Source organism: Henckelia pumila, chromosome 4 (assembly GCF_033568475.1).
Source record: "Henckelia pumila isolate YLH828 chromosome 4, ASM3356847v2, whole genome shotgun sequence".
Classification (NCBI taxonomy): Eukaryota; Viridiplantae; Streptophyta; class Magnoliopsida; order Lamiales; family Gesneriaceae; genus Henckelia; species Henckelia pumila.
In genome coordinates, this window is record NC_133123.1 from 162,512,762 (window position 1) to 162,519,285 (window position 6,524).

General features: G+C 34.0%; 1 pseudogene; it reads right to left on the reverse strand.

Moving 5' to 3' along the window:
• Positions 1-715: 715 nt before the first annotated feature.
• On the reverse strand, positions 716-5,092 carry LOC140863632 (2-isopropylmalate synthase A-like; annotated as a pseudogene).
• Between the last annotated feature and the right edge of the window lie 1,432 nt (positions 5,093-6,524).

Sequence of the window (6,524 nt, forward strand, 5' to 3'; positions counted from 1 at the left end):
AAATAATAAAATAAAAAATTCAAAACTTACAATAATAATAGTAATATTTTAATTTAAACACATACTAATAAAAGTCAAATTTATATATAATTTAAAATTTGAAAGTTTAATTGGAAGAAATTCAAAGTATACTTACAATAAAAAAAAAATCAAAATTATTCAAAAAAACCAAAATGTTACAAAATAAATATTAAAAGATGAAATTTTTTTATACTAACATAAAAATCCAACATTGAACCGAACATAATATTAATTCGATCCATATACATCTAAAAGAAAGAAGTTTCTTCATGTTGAAGTGATTAAAAACTTTTATCAAACAAACAATGTCAATATTTCATATTGAAAAAATGAAATAAATATATTGTAAATCGATAAAGAATAATCGAACGTCTGGAAAATGCAAAAACATATGTAATACTTTTGCTGCCATAACGACAATATGAATACAATTTATTGATTATTTATAAAGTTTTTTATAAGTATCTTGCATCTTATATTTATTTTCTTTTATATTTGTGCCTATGTACATGTTTACGTTTTTTTTAAAAAAAAAAAAATCTCGTTAAAGAAAAATATTTGAACACAAGATATAGTTCGATAAATGCAACTTTTGAAATTCGACTCACGCCTATGAAATCTCTAAATCAGACTTGGGCCCCCTTGATTGCAAAACGAATAAATATATAAAATTATATAGAACGAATGTGAAAGAATGTCAAACCATAGGCATTTCAAGATTGGGGAATCAAGCAATTCGAATAATTTACAAAAGCAACACAGAAAAAAGTATGGCTGCTTGTACAAATTGCAAATCCACCATACTCAAACAAAGAAAATCTATTTCCTATTCCTTAATTGCAATGAAATGACATGTGTCTTTCAAATTATCTTTTCTGGGATTTGATTTTTAGACATGTCGCATTCATCACTTGTGGTTACCTCATCTCATGTGGCATGGAACACTTTGCTTTAGTTTGGTTCGTCGGCTTCAAAGCGGTTCTTGAACCCCAGCATCTTGTTCAGCGCGCCAACATAGGCTCGAACGCTGGAGATGACTACGTCGATTGCTGCTTCGGTTCCACTGCATTAGATTAGATATCGTGTTTTCAGACTACGTAGAAGTATAAAAGTAGGACATATTTTACTTCATTCTTGATGAAAATTTCATTTGCGAAACCTGAATGCGCGGTTGATAGTTTGTCCTGTCATAGCATGGGTGGCTGTAACACTATCCTCTGCACGGATTAGTACCCTTGTTGTGGCTATAGCATTGATTTCTTCAGTGACCGCGTTCATGGAATACTCAACGAGTGTAACGGGAACCTACATGGATGCGTAGACTTCAGTAAATGTAACACATCAGCATGCGTGCAAGCTTTCCAGTTTCCCAGCTGTTGCTTTTCGAAATAGCATGGCAAAACAATGTATAGGAAATTGTAAGTTCTTGAAGTTTCAGACCTTCACAATAGTGTCAACTGCCTTGTAAGCTGCATCAACTGGTCCTGTTCCAACCGAACAAGCAATATGCTCTTCACCGTTCGCATCAGTGAGTTTGACTGTTACGGTTGAAAGGCCGAGCGTTCCACATGTTACCTGTTCACAAATTGGTACAGCGATCAAATGATGACCAACTAGAAGTGACCATTAAGCTGACAAAAGTAGTTTGAAAGATTGCCTGTAGTTCCTCAAATTTCCAAATAACTTGTGGCTGGAATACTTCATCACAGAGTAGGGCAATCAAGTCATCATCAGTAATCTGGAACATCAACACATGACATATAGGTTTGGAAAATATATATCTCCACATTATTGGGATAATCATGAGCAAAGCAGGACATGCGTAGCACCGAAAAATGATTTAAATTTGAGACAAAATTTCAACGGTCCAACAACCGTGTTTCATGATGCACTAGGTGGGTTTGAAGCAATCCCCAAATCCATTAAAAAGCATCCTTTTGAATGTTTTTAGATCAACTAAGGACCATATACAGCAATCTGGCAGGTTATATCAATATGATAAGACCAGTTTCCACTGATTGTTGATGCCCATTTTCAATAAGTTTTAGTGCGGTAATTGTATCATTGACACTCGACTCGAACAATTTTTCATATTGTATTTGAGCAAACCATGCGAGGAATTTTTCTTCAATACCATTCTAGGAAGAATTGAATTGAAAGGTAAGTATGAGTATACCGATTAATTACCTTTTTATTTGCAGCGACATCTTTGAAACGCGCAAAAAGATCATCTAGTTCCTTGCCATTAATATCGTACCCAAGCTGCAACAACAACAGTCATGAAGTTGATGCTTAGAAGAGACAATTGTATAACTACGAATCGCTCAAAATGGGCTTGAATCCACAATTACCTCCAACATTTTTGTTTTCAGAGCATGGCGCCCACTGAAATAAAATCATCAAGAAAACTGTATTAACATGTGATATTGATAAAATGGCCATTGAATCACAGAAACAAGGTCTAAGAATCACAAAAGGCGGTTACTGCGAGAAAAACAGAAGAAAAAGAAGTGTGTGTGGCACTGCACAAAGAGATAATAACATGTCACTTCCATTATACCTGAGTTTTCCGAGCACTATACCAGATTCATTAGATCGAAAAAGTCCAACATCTTCAGGTGAAATAATTTCATATGTACTTTTGTGTTTAAGCATTCCATCCTACAAAGAAGTTGAAAGAAGAGGCATAAAAAAGGATTGTAGACACCAACGTACTCAATCTGCGCAAGAGTCAACAAACATTAAAGGCTCAAAATATTGGTTGCTTTCAACACCGACCTGATGGATGCCACTTTCATGAGCAAAAGCATTAGCTCCAACAATTGCTTTATGAGGTTGCACACAAAGCCCAGTGTATTCCTCCACCTGAAAATACATAGTATAATCACATAAAACAAAATAACAAAAGAAACAACTCAAAATTTGAAATAAATGGTTCCACTGATTAAGAAGCTGAGAATAGAATACCATCTTGCTTGCCATGGTAATGTGTTGTGTATTGTATTGATCCCTGTATAGAGGCCGCCTAATGCTTCCACTCCAGGGCATTTCAGGAACATAACAAACTGCAGTAAACCATTACAAATCTTGAATGGCACGACTATGGCTTGAAGAAAACTGATGAGCCTTTAGAATCAAAATGGTGTATTACCAATAACTATATCTATACAGTGCTAACAAGTTAATATATATTGCATAGAAAATCACTTATTATATTCATCCACACGGTATTTCATTTCTAAAACACTGATTTAATTCAATGACATTAGCTTATATTGTGAAGAGAACACACCTCCTCTAACGAGGCATTACTGGCCCTTTCACCTATGCCATTAATGGTCACCTCTACTTGCCTAGCGCCAGCGCGTGCCCCCTGAACCCAAATAAGCTCCAGCTTGAATACAGTCTAAACTTGGTTATATATTCATACAACACTCAGGAAAGAAAATGCATACTTCTAAAGAATTTGCAGTAGACAATCCAAAGTCATCATGACAGTGAATCGAAATAACCACATTTTCAATTCCAGGGGTGTTGGCTTTTATGTCAGCAATCAAGTTTCCATATTCAGAGGGAGAAGTGCAGCCAACCGTATCAGGGATATTAACAGTTGTCGCCCCCGACTTTATAACCTCTCCCAGAATTCGATATAGAAAATCCCTGTCTGATCTGTAAGAATAAAAAAGACGAGATGAAGAATGTTTGCAGAACTATGAAACATTCATATGCGCTCATTTCTCCCTATGTCGAGCAAAACTATGAAGAAGAAGAAAAATTGTTGAAACTGCAAGGAAAAATGTGTTGCTGAAAGTTGGAGAAACACTTCAACTCATCCGTGCTACCTAGTTTTATGGATTTGATTCTTTAAATAACTAATGTTCTTGAGCAACACAAAAAATTGCAACAAAACGCTTTTTCAAGGATGTAATTCACATTGACATGTTCTACTCATTTGCTTTTTCTTCACGTGTACTCTTTCGTCAAAATTAGCTTTCAAGTATTTTAACTTTTCACGGCTGAAGCTCAATGAAACAGCAGAAATGAAGCCACCAATAAAACAATAACAATTTCTTTCCGATCTACCAACGCAATACAACCAACATGGTCATCGAATTTATAATCATCTTAAATGTAAACCCTCTAATTTTCGGTTTATCCTAATGAATAGCAGGATATTGCAGGGCCAATTGTAAGATTACCACTGTAAAACTAAGTCCTGATTGAAGGCCTACCTACCAACAATGAAAGATGCAAATCTTGGGAAGAAAACCAGAGCAAGCTAAAGCCATTTTCGAAATCGAAAAAAAGGTACAAAAAGAAAACCTTCCAGCATCTTCGGTGCTAAATTCAACATCATCAAACCCCAAACTCCTCGCATAAGCCACCATTGTCGTGGCCTTCTCCATCACCTGTTCCCGCGTCATCTTCAGCTTTTTCTTCAAGTGAACCTCACTCGTCGCAATGTACGCGTGAATCCTCGGCTTCTTCGCGTGCTTCACAGCTTCCCACGCCTTGAAGATATGATATCCCTCCTCGCCAAGCCTCAGATAACCCGAATCATCAGCATTCCCAATTTCGAGCGCGATCGACTTCACGGCCCCGAAATCGGCTTCGGAAGCCACCGGGAACCCAGCCTCCATCACATCGACTCTGAGCCTGACAAGTTGGCGCGCGATGACCAGCTTCTGTTTGGTGGTCATGGACGCTCCGGGGGACTGTTCGCCGTCGCGGAGGGTGGTGGTGTCGAATATGCGCACGTACTTGTCGTCCGGGATGTGGTTTGGGGTGTACTCCGGGAGGCGGAAGGAGCAAGAGACGGCGGAGACAGGTGCATTTCCGCCTGTACACAAGTGGGATAAGCCGAAAGTCACTATCTTGGAAGGAAATGCATTGGAAGATGGAGTAATATAGGCTGCGAGCCATTGCATAGAAATTGAAGAAGACGCCGCCATCTTCACCAAATCAATAATTTTATTTTTTATTTTATTTTAAGTAATCAAGAATTTATTAGAAGATTAATTACTCCCAGGTATATAAAATTTATGATTTATATATACTAGTGATCGCTGTGTGTATAATATAATATATATATATATTAACGATCGTGATACATTATTTTTCATGTGTTTTAAATTAGAGAAAAATTGTAAAAAAAAATTGTAAATAATTTAATAGGAATTGATAAATAATGAAATTTGAAAAAATAAATAAATATAAAAGGAGATAAAATTGTTAGAGAAAAACGAGAATAATTTAATCATTTAAGATCTAACATAAAAAAAAACGTAAATGAAAAGAATTTTTAGTATAATTTGACGTACCAAATCGGTTAGTGGTTCAACTATTATATATAGTATAGATAAAGTTGATATTTGAAATTTTTTTTTACGTCTGTGATTGAATCATTGAATCCGATGAAATCACATAAAATCTATTTAATTGGTAGACAATCTCATCACATATCAGTTTCATTTTAAAATTTTATATTTCTAAATCTAAAAACTTAAAATGAAATTTCTAATTACATATATATTATTTATTTATTTTAAATAAAATTTTATTAATCATACGTCAAATACACCCATTCCAAATTTAAATCCAAAATGAATTATAAAGATCAACCAGACGATCAATCAAATAATGCAGGATTTCAAAATAATTAGAAAGAATGACATGAAAATGAACCGTTCGAGCAAGAACATGAACGGCTACATTTGTTTGTTTATAAAAATAAAAATAAAAATAAAAACTGGAACAAGAATGAGGTCCGTTCCATGACGTAAACAAATATTTGCGTATGAAAGGGATATTTTATTTTTTAAAATCATCATATTTTGAAAAGATTTTATTTAATATATTTTGCCTTTTTTGGACATAAAGTAATATTATATAAGTTATTTATTTTCTTGAATAACTTGATTTGAGATATGATTAAGTTTATTATGTTATCTCTAATGATTTAATTTTCTTATTATGTAGATTTGATTTGATAAAAAAAAACAAGATCCAGAGTCCTATGTCTACAAGGAAATAACTACAAGAAAGGATTCTAGGCTATATATTGGAGAGACCAGGGGCAAACCCATGTAGGGTCGGGGGGCATGCCCCCACCCCCCCCCCCCCCCCTCAAATTTTTATTAAAAAATATTAGTATATACTTATATTAATTTTTTAATAAAATAAATTATGATACATGTTAATTTTAAATAATATTGATGTATTATATATTTATATTCCAAAGAAAATATGTTTAATAAACAATCAAATAATTGTATAATGAATTATTATGAATTGATGATAATGTTTTAACTTTTCTAATCGTCTTTTAGTTGATATAAAATGACATTCATGATTGTTTTATGAATTGTATCCAATAACGGAGCCAGATTTTTATCTCTATCCAAACTAAGATTTTCTAAGCTCTCTATTTTTTTATGTGTTGAGTTTTTATATTTTTATTTTTAAAATTGTTCACGGGGATATTGACAAAGTTGACTAAATTT